The sequence below is a fragment of the Salmo salar genome, chromosome ssa11 (assembly GCF_905237065.1).
Source record: "Salmo salar chromosome ssa11, Ssal_v3.1, whole genome shotgun sequence".
Lineage (NCBI taxonomy): Eukaryota > Metazoa > Chordata > Actinopteri > Salmoniformes > Salmonidae > Salmo > Salmo salar.
The window spans coordinates 25,018,288-25,036,338 of NC_059452.1; the positions used below are offsets into that span (position 1 = coordinate 25,018,288).

Below are 18,051 nucleotides of genomic sequence, written 5' to 3' on the forward strand. Positions count from 1 at the left end.
GTTCAGTACATGGCTTCAGTTAAGTACTTTCTTGCATCCCTGACCTTGACTGTATCTAAATAAAATATCTCCCTGTGATGCTAAGGGGATGACATCATTCAAATAATACAGCCCTAGTTCAGTGGAAAACTACTGTATGCCTACATTGTCATTTTTGTCATTTAGCAGATGCTCTTATCCAGAGTGACTTACAGGAGCAATTAGGGTGAAGTGCTTTGCTCAAGGGCACATCAACAGATTTTTCATCTAGTCTGCTCTGGGATCCAAACCAGAAAACCATTGGTTTCTGGCCCAACACGCTTAACCGCAAGGATACCTGCCTACCATTGTATTCTACCGACAAGTCTACTGTGATTATTGAGCTGTCTGATTTTCATCAGTCAGCTATAGCCCTCATCTATCCAAGTATGAGATTTAAAAAATAATAAATAAAATATTCAAACTCCCCATTAGATGTTTTCTGGGCCTGGCTGCTTTTGTCTTGTTTTTGACAATTAAATAATAACATTTAAACCTTTTCTCACCACTGTAGTAATGCATTTAGGTGGTTACCTCCATGTACTAATAATACTAATATAAGGGAGGAAGCAGGATATAGCAGGATGACTTATAGTAGGAGGAACATCCTGGCAGATGCCTATAGCAACATTTCTGCATTCCTAAAACACACAGCAGTAATGTATGACTTTAACAAGCATGGCCAGCAGGGCTCAGTCAATACTCAAATAAATGTCAATACAATGCCAATGCCAACAGTCAGGTTTTGTGCCTATGTCTTGTAGCCTATACTGTAAGATGGGCTGATGATTATGTGTTATATACAACAATAAACTTACATCTCTGAAAATAAGTATCCATTTGGGATTTCAAGTAGGACTATTGTCAACAGTGCCAACATTCCTAAGAATGAATATTTCAGACAACTTATTTCTATTTTTGGGTGATGCCTGCCAGTCTGCCTTGGACAAATGACCCAAAGCTCTTGGAGTCGCAGCAGACTGATGGCTTTAGGGTAGCCTTCCCAAGTTGTGTAGGCTAATATTGTTTGCCTATTTATGGCAAATGCATTTGGCTAATTATGTGCCTGTAATAATATTTGTTTTGCTGATGTTTTAAAGAAAATGTGGTCAACCCATGTTTTGCATTTAGAGCCAGTGTGAGCGCAGGGCACACCTATTTAATAAAGTCTAGCTCAGGAAATGACGCGAGTCCACGCCCAAACTCTATAGTTGGAGATTCCTCGATATTCACAAACCACCAGTCGTGCATTTCACAGTATGGCAGCGATTTATACAGTGTCTACAATCGCCGAAGCCTGCGAGAACGACGCAAATCCAACTGGCTCTCTCGTAGGGTGATGGATGACGTAAAGTTCCTACGTAAATGGCGCAGTGGTGATTCGGTTTTTGATCCGCAGCTGCGGAATAGGGAATGGGAATAGAAACGACGTATCTTTTCAGGGGTAAAAATTGGTCTGAAGGCTGGTATTAAAACAACCAATTTATCGGGAACCGCTACTCCAGTAGCCCGATTGGGATCGGGAGTTGTCCGGTTGGTTGTCACATATGATACACACAATATAAAAACATTGTGTAGCGATTTATTTATTCAACTTCACTGTATGTCAGTGAGAAACATTGTATGGATGAACCTCCCGGCACTCATACATGGCGTGAAGAGACATCGGGCAGCGGATATTCTACATATCGACGACGTGTTGCAATTTATCGAAGAATCAAGACCTTGAATACCATGGCATAGTAAATGGAGCGCGTGTCTGCACGGTTTTGACTCTAGGTTACGGTATGATCCAGCTGCGAATCTTATCTGATTGCCTGGCCCGGATTCCTGTGGAACCTTTCACTTGAAGTACAGTGGCTGGATTCATAGGGAAGTACGTGTGTGTTCTGCCAGCCACGGTTCAGCGCAATATTGTCGCTGCGGTATTTTACAGGGTTTATCCCTGGCAGAGCACTGGTCCAGGTCCGCGTTGAGGTGAGCTCGAGGTGGACAAGCGTAGGATGGGAGAGCGAACAGAACAGATGCAGTGGGTCTTGGCAAGGCATCGTCACAATACAGGTGAGAAAGAAGCCCAACGGCCGATCAATGTAATGGGCTGGGGAGGGGTGTCATACAGTGACGGCTTGGATTTCTTATCTATTTAGACAATACCCTTTTCTAAAATATCAACTGGGGTAGCAATATTACTAATACCCCCCCGACAAAAAAACCCATCATCTCACAGGATTTTTGTATTGGCTTTGCCTACCTTGGTGATTAGGAAGTGATAGCAGAGATTAGGCAAATCCGGACATTAGGTTATATGGCCCAACAATTGTTGACCGGTCCATTGTAGATTTAATGAAGGCTCAACCCACAGCAAACCTCGAAGATTAGGCTAGATGTATTCAAACCTTTTCTCGACCATGTCTTTGCTCCTTTATTATTGCATCATTGTGGAGTCTTTCTGCAGAATGTCCAGTGTTTTTGTATTCCACTCAATAACCCTTCAGGACAGGGCAGGCAATGATGCTCATGTGCAGGCATGCAGCAGGTGGAGAGAGACTGGATAAAGCACATGTAGCTCAATGTGTGAAGACAGAGCCTTTTATCAGCCTCATAGCTGGGCCTACAGAGAGAAATACATGTCATACCAATAGAATGCCCAGTCACAATCACTTTATTTCCATGAGTGCCAAAATATCTTCCCTAGGTGCTCTGCATGTTTTCATGAAGGCTCAAACATGGACAAGTGGATCATGTAAGCTATGTGAGTTTGTATCACAGGTGTATGTCTGTGTATCAAGCACGATCTGTTTGCGGTAGCGTAAAAGTGATCTAAGTGATGTCCTGAAAGTTGTTACTACTTGGAGAGAGTTGTTATGAATGTTGTTATACTAGAGGACAAAAGCCAATGAATGGGCAGAGAGATGCAGTGTACATGGATTACGGTCACGTTCAGTGGATTTGAGACCAGTTTGCCCCCTAAAGCAGGTTTAAATCCCTGTAGTAATCTCGCATTCAGACTCAGTTTTACCTAGGGGCGTATTTATTATGCCGATTCTGTTGCAAAACGTTTCTTAAACGGAAGCAACAGGAACGAAATGGGGTGGGACCTATAGGGGACCTACCTAAATTTGTCCAATAGAAACTCTTTTATTTTATTTTTTATTTTTTTACTGTGTTACAGTTCATATACTGTAAAGATATCAGTCGATTTGAAATAAATTCATTAGGCCCTAATCTATGGATTTCATATGACTGGGAATACAGATATGCATCGATTGGTCACAGGTACCTTAAAAAAAAGATAGAGGTGTGGATCAGAAAAACAGTCAGTATCTGGTGTGACCACCATTTGCCTCATGCAGCGTGACACATCTCCTTCGCATAGAGTTGATCAGGTTGTTGATTGTGGCCTGTGGAATGTTGTCCCACTCCTCTTTAATGGCTGTGCGAAGTTTCTGGATATTGGCGGGAACTGGAACACGCTATCGAACACGTCGATCCAGAGCATCCCAAACATGCTCAATGTATGCAGGCCATGGAAGAATGGGGACATTTTCAGCTTTGAGGAATTGTGTACAGATCCTTGCGACATGGGGCTGTGCCTTATCATGCCGAAACATGGGATGATGGCAGCGGATGAATGGCACGACAATGGGCCTCAGGATCTCATCATGGTATCTCTCTGCATTCAAATTACCATCGATAAAATGCAATTGTGTTCGTTGTCCGTACCTTATGCCTGCCCATACCATAACCCCACCGCCACTATGGGGCACTCTGTTCACAACATTGACATCAGCAAATCGCTCGCCCACACGACGCCATACACGCTCTCTGCAATCTGCCCGGTACACTCAGATGAGTTTCCCTAAGACGGTTTGTGACATCTTGTGCAGAAATTCTTTGGTTGTGCAAACCCACAGTTTCATCAGCTGTCCAGGTGGCTGGTCTCAGATGATCCCACAGGTGAATAAGCTGGATGTGGAGGTCCTGGGGTGGTGTGGTTACACGTGGTCTGCGGTTATGAGGCCGGTTGGATGTTCTGCCAATTTCTCTAAAACAATGTTGGTGGCAGTTTATGGTAGAGAAATTAACATTCAGTTCTCTGGCAACAGCTCTGGTGGACATTCCTGCAGTCAGCATGCCAATTGTACGCTCCCTCAACTTGAGACATGTCTCATTGTGTTGTGTGACAAAACTGCACATTTTCGAGTGGCCTTTTTATTGTCCCCAGCTCAAGTTGCACCTGTGTAATGATCATGCTGTTTAATCAGGTTCTTGATATGCCACACCTGTCAGGTGGATGGATTAGCTTGGCAAATGAGAAATGCTCACTAACAGGGATGTAAACAAATTTCTGCACAAAAGTTGAGAGAAATAAGCGTTTTGTGCATATGACAAATGTCTAGGATCTTTTCTTTTAGCGCATGTGAGAAGAGGACAGGTTTTACTCACTTTTTCTTTCTCAACCTCTCCCATCATTTATGGAACAAGCTTGATTTCAATACCTGAGTTGAGACTGGAGTGTGTATGTGTGGTGTGTGAGATGTACGTTCATGTTGCACACGCACAGATCTGTTTCCATTAGAGGTGCTATTGCGCTTTTGCTTTGGTCATTTCACAGCAACCACTCCCTAGCCAATAATTCCCATCACAACAAACAAGTGTCACATTCTGGACTTCATGACAACAATTTACACAGAATTCTCCAACATAAAAGATACAACTTCTATCATGCTTTCAGATTGAATCTAATATGGGAAAGATCACACTGGTGGTATGGCCATATTTGAAATGAAACTGCTTTTCTCAGAAACCTGGTGTCCCTGTCTGACAAACACAACCATTTAAAAGCCTAATAATCCATTAGATCTACAGTAGGGGGCTAAGAGGTTCCTAGCCACAGCACAACGGAATACTGTCTGTTTTGTTTACACCTGCTTCCACTTACTCCCTCCCTGCTGACTCCTCAACCCCCACAGAGTACCTCTCCTCTCCACTCCTCTCCTGACGGTTGTGTCTTTCATAAAGTGTGTCTGAAATGACACCATATTCTCTATAGAGCCCTACAAACCCTAGTCAAAAGTAGTGCACTATAAAGGGAATAGGGTGCCTTTTTTTGACAGCCTCAATGTGCCAAACCACATAATGTGTGTCATTGACGGTTTTTGTATTCAAAGAGGGAGAGGTTTTATCTGGAGTACTGTGATGTCATGGCATTTTTGGACTAGAAAGGGACTGTGAATGACTGACTAGCTAAGTAATTTACAGATACAGTTTATTAGGAGCTTATCAAGTCACATATGGTCATACATTAGGACCAAGAATTTGGCAGCAAAAAAGACAATAATAAATTAATACAAATACTGAGCTATATTTTATGCAACATTTTTTGGGGGGAAATTATTTTATACAAATGCAATTTCTCAGAGAAATACATTTAGTTTAACAAGTAATATTTTTTTCTTAAGAAGATGGTCAAAATGATTGCCACCCCTGTTTTCAATGCCTCACCTTGCGAGAATAACAGCACTGAGCCTTTTTGTTAAAATGTTTTATGAGATGGGAGAACACATTGGGAGGGATCAGTCTTTTTTTCCTCATCTGTATCAAGGGTGGCAATAATTATGGACCTGACTGAATGCCCCATACTGTATTTGTTCTAGTGTGTGGTGGTGAGAGGACACAGGTGTTTGTGGAAGCATAGGGGGAGAACTCCCAGTGCGTTGTGTATTTTGCGAGCTCAGCCTTGTGGTGTGAGGACTGAGGAGAATATTAAGGGTGCAGTGTGAAGTGTATTGGTGAGGTGTTTGGCATGAATAGGGGAGAGATTGGGACGTTATCGTGAGTCCACAGGGTGATGTTAACCCAGGCTGGCAGAGCGGTACTGTCCCTCCCTCTGTCTCTCGGCTCCCAGCCCTGTACCCGTCTGCTCCAGCCTCCATGTGCAGCACTCTCTCTGTCTGCCTGGGTCAGTGTCACACTATACACAGAGCTTCTCTCTTTCTTTCTCTCGTGAGTTTCTATATACTCGTCACAGGCTCTCCTCCTCTGTTTCTCCTAGTAGGCCTACTCCTCCATCCTCCTCCTTCACCTCTCTTTTATTACGACATCCTCTTCCATGCACCATCCAGCCTACCTTTAACATGAAATCTCTAGCCAATCACTCCCTCTTTTACTGTCTCTCCTTCTCATCTTCCTGCCCCCCCTCTTCTCGCTCTACCCACACGCTCATTCACTATTCATATTTTAGAAGACGTTTGTGACCGCGAAAGCAGTGTCATGCGTTTGCACCATTTCAAAAGTGAAGAAACCTACATTTTCTCTCCTATCCTCTCCCTCCTCCCCATTCTTTATCTAGCTAATCCAGGTTTTGGCTTCATGCCGCTCTTTCCCTTTTTTAGACTGAAAGCCATGTGCCACTCACTCCCACTCTCCCTCTGCCTCTTTCTCTGTCTTTCGCTCACACTCCCGCCCACTCAATCCCTTTCACCTCTCCTCCCTCCACACTCTATTCTGTGACTGTGTGATAGTATATGCATTTGGATGTATGTGTGTTAATATGACGTTCTGATTGTGTAGCCCACTTGTTAGTGCGTACTCCTTATGCATTAAGTACACTGAAGTCTCTGTCTTTTGAGTCTGATAAAAAACATGAGCTGGCGCACACCCAGAGAACATTATTTTATGTGGAGGTGCTGACTAACGGCGAATAAACTATAAGCTATAAAATTGTCGCACATTCCATATATAAACTCCCAGTAATTTATTGGGTAAATCACCGTTTCGGCATCACTGTGCCAATCATCAACGTTTTGGATGCTGAAACGTTGGTGATTTACCCAATAAATGACTGGGAGTTTATATATGGAGTGTGCGACTCTCTTTATTTTGATGTCTTGGACTCTGGACAGAGAAAATAGTCTTCCTGTGTCGTATAGAACCGTGTGGTTTCTCCGTTTTATGAGAAGAAATTGGATTACTGTATTTAAGGATTTATTATAGGAATTGGATCAAATGTATTATTACAGTTGTTCAGTGTTTCCTCTACATAACTTGAAAGTGTAACAATAAAAGTCAGCGCAGAATGTTCCTTGATTTTCAATTCCTCTTCTTAACCATGACCCCTCAGTGCTATACCCTACGATGCTTGAGGCAGAAGGAATGGAACCAGCTAGTTCACGTGGCCACAAAAACAGCCATGCACACAATGTTTTAGCATGATGTTTGTGTATGTACAGTGGGGTCTGGAATTATTGAGTCTCTTAATAAAGATGAGCAAAAAAGACTGTATAAAATAATACAAATACTGAGCTATATTGTATGCTAAAAAAATGTTTTAATTTAAAAACAATATATATTTTATACTAATACAATTGCTCAGAGAATGAGATTTTGTGTAACAAGTAATTATAAAAGATAAAAAAAATAAAGGTAAAAATGTTTGGATCCCCTTTCAATACTCCAACACCTTCCAATTGTGAGGAAAACGACACACACTAAGACTTTTTCTAAAATGTTTTATGAAATTGGAGAACACTGCCTCCTGAGTGTCATCAAAGATCCACCAGCTTATTTTACAGTATGAGGTATTTTCTGCATATGCATTGTATGGAACATTTCTGGGATCTTTTATTTCAGCTCCTGAAACATGGGACCAACACTTGCGTTTTAAATTTTTGTTTAGTGTAAATGTGTGTTGATATCAGTTGGTTTTCTAAGACTCATTTTTCATGTTTGACAAGAAATCGAAGCCTTTGCTTATTCTATTTTTTTTGGATAACTTAAACAAAAAAAGTGTATATATTCCTTAATTTCTCAATGTTAAATAGACTCATAGCTTTTATTTGACACCCAATTTGACATGCTCCTATGAAATTAACATGTTGCTGTTCATGGGTCATTTTATAGTTGTGGCCAAAAGTTTTGAATGACACAAATATAAATTTTCACAAAGTCTGCTGCCTCAGTTTGTATGATGGCAATTTGCATATACTCCAGAATGTTATGAAGAGTGATCAGATGAATTGCAATTAATTGCAAAGTACCTCTTTGCCATGTAAATTAACCGAATCCCCCAAAAACATTTCCAATGCATTTCAGCCCTGCCACAAAAGGACCAGCTGACATCATGTCAGTGATTCTCTCGTTAACACAGGTGTGAGTGTTGACGAGGACAAGGCTGGAGATCACTCTGTCATGCTGATTGAGTTCGAATAACAGACTGGAAGCTTCAAAAGGAGGGTGGTGCTTGGAATCATTGTTCTTCCTCTGTCAACCATGGTTGCCTGCAAGGAAACACGTGGAGTCATCATTGCTTTGCACAAAAAGGGCTTCACAGGCAAGGATGTTGCTGCCAGTAAGATTGCACCTAAATCAACCATTTATCGGATCGGAGAGCGGTTGAATTGTTGTGAAGAAGGCTTCAGGGCGCCCAAGAAAGTCCAGCAAGCCCCAGGACCGTCTCCTAAAGTTGATTCAGCTGCGGGATCGGGGCACCACCAGTACAGAGCTTGCTCAGGAATGGCAGCAGGCAGGTGTGAGTGCATCTGCACGCACAGTGAGGCGAAGACCTTTGGAGGATGGCCTGGTGTCAAGAAGGGCAGCAAAGAAGCCACTTCTCTCCAGGAAAAACATCAGGGACAGACTGATATTCTGCAAAAGGTACGGGATTGGACTGCTGAGGACTGGGGTAAAGTAATTTTCTCTGATGAATCCCCTTTCCGATTGTTTGGGGCATCCGGAAAAAGCTTGTCCAGAGATGACGAGGTGAGCGCTACCATCAGTCCTGTGTCATGCCAACAGTAAAAGCAACCTGAGACCATTCATGTGTGGGGTTGCTTCTCAGCCAAGGGAGTGGGCTCACTCACAAGTTTGCCTAAGAACACATCCATGAGTAAAGAATGGTACCAATACATCCTCCGAGAGCAACTTCTCCCAACCATCCAGGAACAGTTTGGTGACGAACAATGCCTTTTCCAGCATGATGTAGCACCTTGCCATAAGGCAAAAGTGATACATAAGTGGCTCGGGGAACAAAACATCGATATTTTGGGTCCATGGCCAGGAAACTCCCCAGACCTCCCCATCCCATTTGAGAACTTGTGGTCAATCCTCAAGAGGTGGGTGGACATACAAAAACCCACAAATTCTGACAAACTCCAAGCATTGATAATGCAAGAATGGGCTGCCATCAGTCAGGATGTGGCCCAGAAGTTAATTGACAGGATGTCAGGTCTTGAAAAAGAAGGGTCAACGCTGCAAATATTGATTCTTTGCATCAACTTCATGTAATTGTCAATAAGCATTTGACACTTATGAAATGCTTGTAATTATACTTCAGTATTCCATAGTAACATCTGACAAAAATATCTAAAGATACTGAGGCAGCAGACTTTGTGAAAATTAATATTTGTCATTCTCAACTTTTGGTCACGACTGTACATGGAAATGACCCATAGCACCGGTTCCAATCCAAGTGCCAATGCCGTTTAGCAAACTCCAGGGGTGCTGCATAAGCTCAATGACATCAAGAACTTTACGAAGTACCAGGACATTTTAGCCAAAAACCTGGTTGCCTCTGCCAGGAGGCTGAAACCTGGCCGCAAGTGAATCTTCCAGCAAGACAATGACCCCAAGCACACACAAGTCCATAAGCGTAGATGAAGGATATCGAGGATCTGGAAGGATTCTGTATGGAGGAATGGTCTATGATCTATCCCAATGTGTTCTCCAATTTAATCTTTTTTTTTTTTTTTTTAAAGCTCAATGTCGTTATCCTTGGAGGGTGCTGGAGTTTTAAAAACTGGGGGATCCAATACTTTTGAGCCCTTTTAGAGATTTATTTCTATTACTGGTTTAACAAAATCTCTTTCTCTGAAAATGTTTATTTTTAGGGCACACAATTGTATTTGTTTTTGGGGCACACAATATTGCTCAGTATTATTTTATAAAAATGTTTTTGCTCATTTTTATCAATGGATCCAATAATTCCAGATCCCACTGTATACACAGTCTCCTCCAAAGGCATTGTGATGAGGTGACAGCTAGCTTTCAGATTGTGTCAAAAAATGTCAACCAGCCATACTGACAGAGGCTGAAGCATTGGACTGAGGATAATTGGACTGCATTTAATCTACTTATCACACATCAAATAACTTACCAGTATACCTGCCTCTTTCCTACCCCCTCAAATTCATCAGGCCTCAAATGGCTGTGAAATGAAATGTGGGTCCAAGTTAGTGCTGATGGTTTGGAGTGGGTGGGTGTGGGTCATAGGTAATCACCTCAATTACTCTACTATGAGATTTTCTATCGGGTAAAAGGCCACCTAGGGTGATAGGCAGTATGTTTACAAAATACCTCATTCAATTTGATAAGAAGTTAACCCGTTGTTACCAAGCTTTTTGAAAATGAATTTTCTCTGTTTGATTTAATAGTAGGCCTAGCCTATATGAGATCAGCCTTTTGCTAACCTCACCTGACAGAAAGCTTTACAAATACCACAATTTAGAGCTTTATGTCAGTAATGGGAGTGATTAACCGAGTTGTTTGTGTTTGCAGTGATATCCTTTTATGAGAGGGAGAGAAAATGTTTGCTCACCAAACTGAAATGCAAAGCATCACCTGATGCAAATGGCACGTGGAGACTGCCACAGTTAGACATTAGTGTCTAGATTGAGAAACAGACGCCTCACAAGTCCTCAACTGGAAGCTTCATTAAATTGTACCTGCAAAACACCAGTCTCAACGTCAACAGTGAAGAGGCAACTCCGGGATGCTGGCCTTCTAGGCAGAGTTCCTCTGTCCAGTGTCTGTGTTCTCTTCCCCCATCTTCATCTTTTCTTTTTATTGGCCAGTCTGAGATATGGCTTTTTCTTTGCAACTCTGCTTAGAAGGCCAGCATCCCGGAGTCGCCTCTTCACAGTTGACATTGAGATTTGTTTTTTTTGCGGGTACTATTTAATGAAGCTGCCAGTTGAGGACTTTCTCAAACTAGACACTCTAATGTAATTGTCCTCTTGCTCAGTTGTGCACCGGGGCCTCCCACTCCTCTTTCTATTCTGGTTAGAGCCAGTTTGCGCTGTTCTGTGAAGGGAGTAGTACACAGCGTTGTACGAGATCTTCAGTTTTTTGCATGGAATAGCCTTCATTTCTCAGAACAAGAATAGACTGATGAGTTTAGGTCCCCTCAGATCAGACCTATACCCCTCCTGCCCACCCCATGCACCCCACCCCCACAAAGAGGGCCTCAACATGGAAGTCACACATACGCCCAGGTCGTGAGCGGGAAAATGGGCCCAAACCCCACTCTTACACTAGCCCAAGCCAATGGCATGTACCAGATGCTCAGCAGGCTCTGCTCACACTTACTGGCCTAAGGCCAAACCACACGACCAACAACATTGGGCACTTTATGGAACACAAATCCTTCACTATCTTCACTAGGCCTGAGGTCATCTGCCTTTGGCCTAAAGAGCAGGAATCCGGAATTCATCAAAGAAATCAGAAATACAGACATTGCCATCAAACAAGAAACCTGGTATAGAGGAGACGGACCCACTGGTTGCCCTCTAGGTTACAGAGAGCGGTTAGTCCCATCCACCAAACTACCCGGTGCGAAACAGGGAAGGGACTCGGGTTTGCTAATTTGGTATAGAGCAGACCTAACTCACTCCATTAATCAAAACAGGAACATTTTACATTTGGCTAGAAATTCAAAAGGAAATGATCTTAACAGAGAAAAATGTCCTCCTGTGTGCTACCTATTAGAGGTCGACTAATTAATCGGACTGGCCAATTAATTAGGGCCGATTTCAAGTTTTCATAACAGTCGGTAATCTGCATTTTTGGACACCGATTGTGGCCAGATTTTGTATTTTTTTTATTTAACCTTTATTTAACTAGGCAAGTCAGTGAAGAACACATTCTTATTTTCAATGATGGCCTAGGAACGGTGGGTTAACTGCCTTGTTCAGGGGCAGAACGACAGATTTTTACCTTGTCAGCTCGGGGATTCGATCTTGCAACCTTCCGGTTACTTGTCCAATACTCTAACCACCTGCCTTACGTTGCACTCCACGAGGAGCCTGCCACGTGGCAGGCTGACTACCTGTTACACGAGTGCAGCAAGAGGCCAAGGTAAGTTGCTAGCCAGCATTAAACGTATCTTATAAAAAACAATCAATCTTAACATAATCACTAGTTAACTACACATGGTTGATATTACTAGTTTATCTAGCGTGTCCTGCGTTGCATATAATCGATGCGGTGCCTGTTAATTTCTCATCGAATCACAGCCTACTTCGCCAAACGTGTGATTTAACAAGCGCATTTGTGAAAAAAGCACTGTCGCTGCACCAATGTGTACCTAACCATAAAAAATCAATGCCTTTCTTTAAAATCAATATACAAGTATATATTTTTTAAACCTGCATATTTAGTTAATATTGCCTGCTAACATGAATTTCTTTTAACTAGGGAAATTGTGTCACTTCTCTTGCGTTCCGTGCAAGCAGTCAGGGTATATGCAGCAGTTTGGGCTGACTGGCTCATTGCGAACTGTGTGAAGACCATTTATTCCTAACAAAGACCGTAATTAATTTGCCAGAATTGTTCATAATTATGACATAACATTGAAGGTTGTGCAATATAACAGCAATATTTCGACTTAGGGATGCCACCCGTTAGATAAAATACGGAACGGTTCCGTATTTCACTGAAAGAATAAACGTTTTGTTTTTCGAAATGATAGTTTCCAGATTTTACCATATTAATGACCTAAGGCTTGTATTTCTGTGTGTTATTATGTTATAATTAAGTCTATGATTTTATATTTGATATAGCAGTCTGACTGAGGGGTGGTAGGCAGAAGCAACCTCGTAAACATATATTCAAACAGCACCTTCGTGCGTTTGCCAGTAGCTTCAAGCATTGAGCTGTTTATGACTTCAAGCCTATCAACTCCCGAGATTAGGCTGGTGTAACCCATGTGAAATGGCTAGCTAGTTAGCAGGGTGCGTGCTAATAGCGTTTCAATCGGTGACGTCACTCGCTCTGAGACTTGGAGTAGTTGTTCCCCTTGCTCTGCAAGGGCCGCGGCTTTTGTGGAGCGATGGTTAACGATGCTTCGAGGGTGGCTGTTGTTGATGTGTTCCTGGTTCCAGCCCAGGTAGGGGCGAGGAGAGGGACGGAAGCTATACTGTTACACTGGCAATACTAAAGTGCCTATAAGAACATCCCAATAGTCAAAGATATATGAAATACAAATGGTATAGAGAGAAATAGTCCTATAATAACTACAACCTAAAACTTCTTACCTGGGAATATTGAAGACTCATAGTTAAAAGGAACCACCAGCTTTCATATGTTCTCATGTTCTGAGCAAGGAACTTAAACGTTAGCTTTTTTACATGGCACATATTGCACTTTTACATTCTTCTCCAACACTTTGTTTTTGCATTATTTAAACCAAATTGAACACGTTTCATTTTTTATTTGAAACTAAATTGATTTTATTTATGGATTATATTAAGTAAAAATAAAAGTGTTCATTCAGTATTGTTGTAATTGTCATTATTTTTATATATAAAAATCGGCCGATTAATCGGTATCGGCTTTTTTTGGTCCTCCAATAGTTGGTATCTACCTATGCCCCCCCCCCCCACACACACACACACTAGAATCCCCATACTTTAATGAAGATCGCTTCTCCATCTTGGAGGGGGAAATTAATCATTTCCAGGCCCAGGGACATGTACTAGTCTGTGGTGACCTAAATGCCAGAACCGGACAAGAACCTGACACCCTCAGCACACAGGGGGACAAACACCTGCCTGGAGGTGACAGCATTCCCTCCCCCATATGCCCCCCTAGGCACAACTATGACAACATAACCAAAAAAAAATGGTCACAACTCCTGCAGCTCTGTCGCACGTTGGTTATGTACAGTACATAGTCAATGGTTGGCTTCGAGGGGACTCCTAGGGTAAGTACACCTATAGCTCATCTCTTGGCAGTAGTACTGTAGACTATTTTGTCACTGACCTCAACCCAGTGTCTCTCAGAGCGTTCAGTCAACCAACTGACACCCCTATCAGACCACAGCAAAATCACAGTCTACTTGAACAGAGCAATGCTCAAGCATGAGGCATCAAAGCCAAAGGATCTGAGTAATATTAAGAAATGCTATAGATGGCAGGAATGTAGTTTGGAAACCTACCAAAAAACAATTGGGCAACAACAAATTCAATCCCTTTTAGACAACTTCCTGGACAAAATGTTCCACTGTAATAGTGAAGGTGTAAACTTGGCAGTAGAAAATATTAAGAGTATATTTAACCTCTCAGCTTCCCTATCAAATCTAAAAATCTCAAACAGAATACTGAAGAAAGTGAACAGCAATGACAAATGGTTTGATGAAGAATGCAAAAACCTAAAAGAAATTGAGAAACCTGTCTAACCAAAAACATAGACCCGGAAAACCTGATTCTACGCCTTCACTATGGTGAATCACTAAAACAGAAATGCACTACGGAAATAGAAGGAACAGCACATCAGAAATCTTCAATGTAATTGAAGAATTCCTAGACTAACCACTTCTGGGAAAATTGGAAAACACTAAACAAACAACAACACAAAGAATTATCTATCCAAAATGGAGATATGTGTGTAAACCACTACTCCAATCTTTTTTGCTCTAACAAACAGCAAAAACAAATGCATGATCAAAAACAAATCTTAGAATCAACTATTAAAGACTACCAGAACCCAATGGATTCTCCAATTTCTTTCAATGAACTACAGGACAAAATACAAACCCTCCAACCCAAAAACGCCTGTGGTGTTGATGGTATCCTCAATGAAATGATAAAATATAACAACAAATTCCAACTGGCTATACTCAAACTCTTTAACATCATCCTTAGCTCTGGCATCTTCCCCAATATTTGGAACCAAGGACTGATCACCCATCATCCACAAAGGTGGAGACAAATTTGACCCCAATAACTACCGTGGGATATGCGTCAACCTTGGAAAAATCCTCTGCATTATCATTAACGGCAGACTCGTACATTTCCTCAGTGAAAACAATGTACTGAGCAAACGTCAAATTGGCTTTTTACCAAATCATTGTACGACAGACCACATATTCACCCTGCGCACTAATTGACAAACAAACAAACCAAAACAAAGGCAAAGTCTTTTCATGCTTTGTTGATTTAAAAAAAGGGCCTACAGCAGCACCTAGAGCTTCTGCACAGATTCTGTCAGACCTGGGCCCTGACAGTAAATCTCAGTAAGACCAAAATAAGGGTGTTCCAAAAAAGGTCCAGTCGCCAGGACCACAAATACAAATTACATCTAGACACTGTTTCCTTTGAGCACACAAAAAAACTATACATACCTTGGCCTAAACATCAGTGCCACAGGTAACTTCCACAAAGCTGTGAACGATCTGAGAGACAAGGCAAGAAGGGCATTCAATGCCATCAAAAGGAACATAAAATTTGACATACCAATTAGGATCTGGCTAAAAATACTTGAATCAGTTATAGAACCCATTGCCCTTTATGGTTGTGAGGTCTGGGGTCCACTCACCAATCAAGAATTCACAAAATGGGACAAACCCCAAATTGAGACTCTGCATGCAGAATCCTGCAAAAATATCCTCTGTGTACAACGTAGAACACCAAATAATGTATGCAGAATAGAATTATGCCGATACCCGCTAATGATCAAAATCCAGAAAAGAGCCGTTAAATTCTACAACCACCTTAAAGGAAGCGATTCCCAAACCTTCATAACAAAGCCATCATCTACAGAGATGAACCTGGAGAAGAGTCCCCTAAGCAAGCTGGTCCTGGGGCTCTGTTCACAAATACACCCCACAGAGCCCCAGGACAGCAACACAATTAGACCCAACCAAATCATGAGGAAACAAAAAGATAATTACTTGACACATTGGAAAGAATTAACAAAAAAACAGAGCAAACTTGAATGCTTTTTGGCCCTAAACAGAGAGTACACAGTGGCAGAATACCTGACCACTGTGATTGACCCAAACTTAAGGAAAGCTTTGACTATGTACAGACTCAGTGAGCAGAGCCTTGCTATTGAGAAAGGCCACCGTAGGCAGATCTGGCTCAAGAGAAGACCGACTATGTGCACACTGCCCACAAAATTAGGTGGAAACTGAGCTGCACTTCCTAACCTCCTGCCCAATGTATTACCATATTAGAGACATATTTCCCTCAGATTACACATATCCACAAAGAATTCGAAAACAAACCCGATTTTGATAAACAACCATATCTACTGGGTGAAATACCGCGGTGTGCAAGATTTGTGACCCGTTACCACCAGAAAAGGTCAACCAGTGAAGAACAAACACCATTGTAAATACAACTCATATTTATGTTTATTTATTTTCCCTTTTGTACTTTAACCATTTGTACATCGTTACAACACTGTATATATGCATCATATGACATTTTTGTAATGTCTTTATTCTTTTGGAACTTCTGGGAGTGTAATGTTTACTGTTCATTTTTATTTGTTTATTTCACTTTTGTATATTATCTACTTCATTTGCTTTGGCAACGTTAACATATGTCTCCCATGCCAATAAAGCCCCTTGAATTGAGTTTCAGAAGAAATATCTTTGTTTCTGGCCATTTTGAGCGTGTAATCAAACCCACAAATGCTGACGCTTAAGATACTCAACTAGTCTAAAGAAGGCCAGTTATATTGCTTCTTTAATCATCCTTTTTAAAATGACAAACTTGGATTAGCTAACACAACGTGCCATTGGAACACAGGAGTGATGGTTGCTGATAATGGGCCTCTCTACGCCTATGAAGATATTTCATTGAAAATCAGCCGTTTCCAGCTACAATAGTCATTTACAACATTAACAATGTCTACACTGTATTTCTGATCAATTTGATGTTATTTTAATGGACAAAAAAATTGCTTTTCTTTCAAAAACAAGGACATTTCTAAGTGACCCCAAACTTTTGTGTGTGTATACATTTTAATATAGGAAAGGGTTTTGAGTGACGTCACTGGACAGACAAAGCACTACACTGAAGAGGTTTCTCTTGGAGTGTGCTGTGTGGGGAACAAAACATTTCTCACATGCAGGGACTTGTCATACACACATTCCACAAAACACATGTTAGTTGGATTCACAGATATACAAATTAGAATATATTGTAGTAGTGAGAGATTCTATGACTCACAGTTGACATAATGGAGAGAACTGTCTTGCCTGAAACCCCATATGCGATACTACATTTCCCCCAAGGGGCACAATAAAGAAATGTAATGGACTATTGTTTCTCTTTTGCTTATTTGAGCTGTTCTTGCCATAATATGGACTTGGTCTTTTACCAAATAGGGCTATCTTCTGTATACCACCCCTATCTTGTCACATCACAACTGATTGGCTCAAACACATTAAGAAGGAAAGAAATTCCACAAATTATCTTAATTACATCTAGATGTGCCGCTAGCGGAACGCCTCGCCAATATCCAATGATAGAGCGTGGCGCGAATTACAAACACCTCAGAAATCCAAAAACGTAAATTTTTCAAACATATGACTATTTTACACCATTTTAAAGACAAGACTCTACTTTATCTAACCACATTGTCCGATTTCAAAAAGGCTTTACAACGACAGCAAAACATTAGATTATGTCAGGAGAGTACCCAGCCAGAAATAATCACACACCCATTTTTCAAGCTAGCATATAGTGCCACAAAAACCAAAACCACAGCTAAATGCAGCACTAACCTTTGATCTTCATCAGATGACACTCCTAGGACATTATGTTATACAATACATGCATGTTTTGTTCAATCAAGTTCATATTTATATCAAAAACCATCTTTTTACATTAGCATGTGACGTTCAGAACTAGCATACCCACCGAAAACTTCCAGTGAATTTACTAAATTACTCACGATAAACGTTCACAAAAAACAACAATTATTTTAAGAGTTATTGATACAGAACTCCTTTATGCAATCGCGGTG

At 41.3% G+C, this 18,051-nt stretch overlaps 1 protein-coding gene across 1 annotated transcript in view; it reads left to right on the forward strand.

The window, feature by feature from the left end:
- Nucleotides 1-1,259: 1,259 nt before the first annotated feature.
- The window catches only part of LOC106562320 (diacylglycerol lipase-alpha-like), a 42,495-nt gene continuing 25,703 nt past the window's right edge, over nt 1,260-18,051 (forward strand). The window contains 1 exon segment of the mRNA XM_014127123.2: nt 1,260-2,079. The gene's annotated coding sequence lies outside the window, so the exon portion shown is untranslated.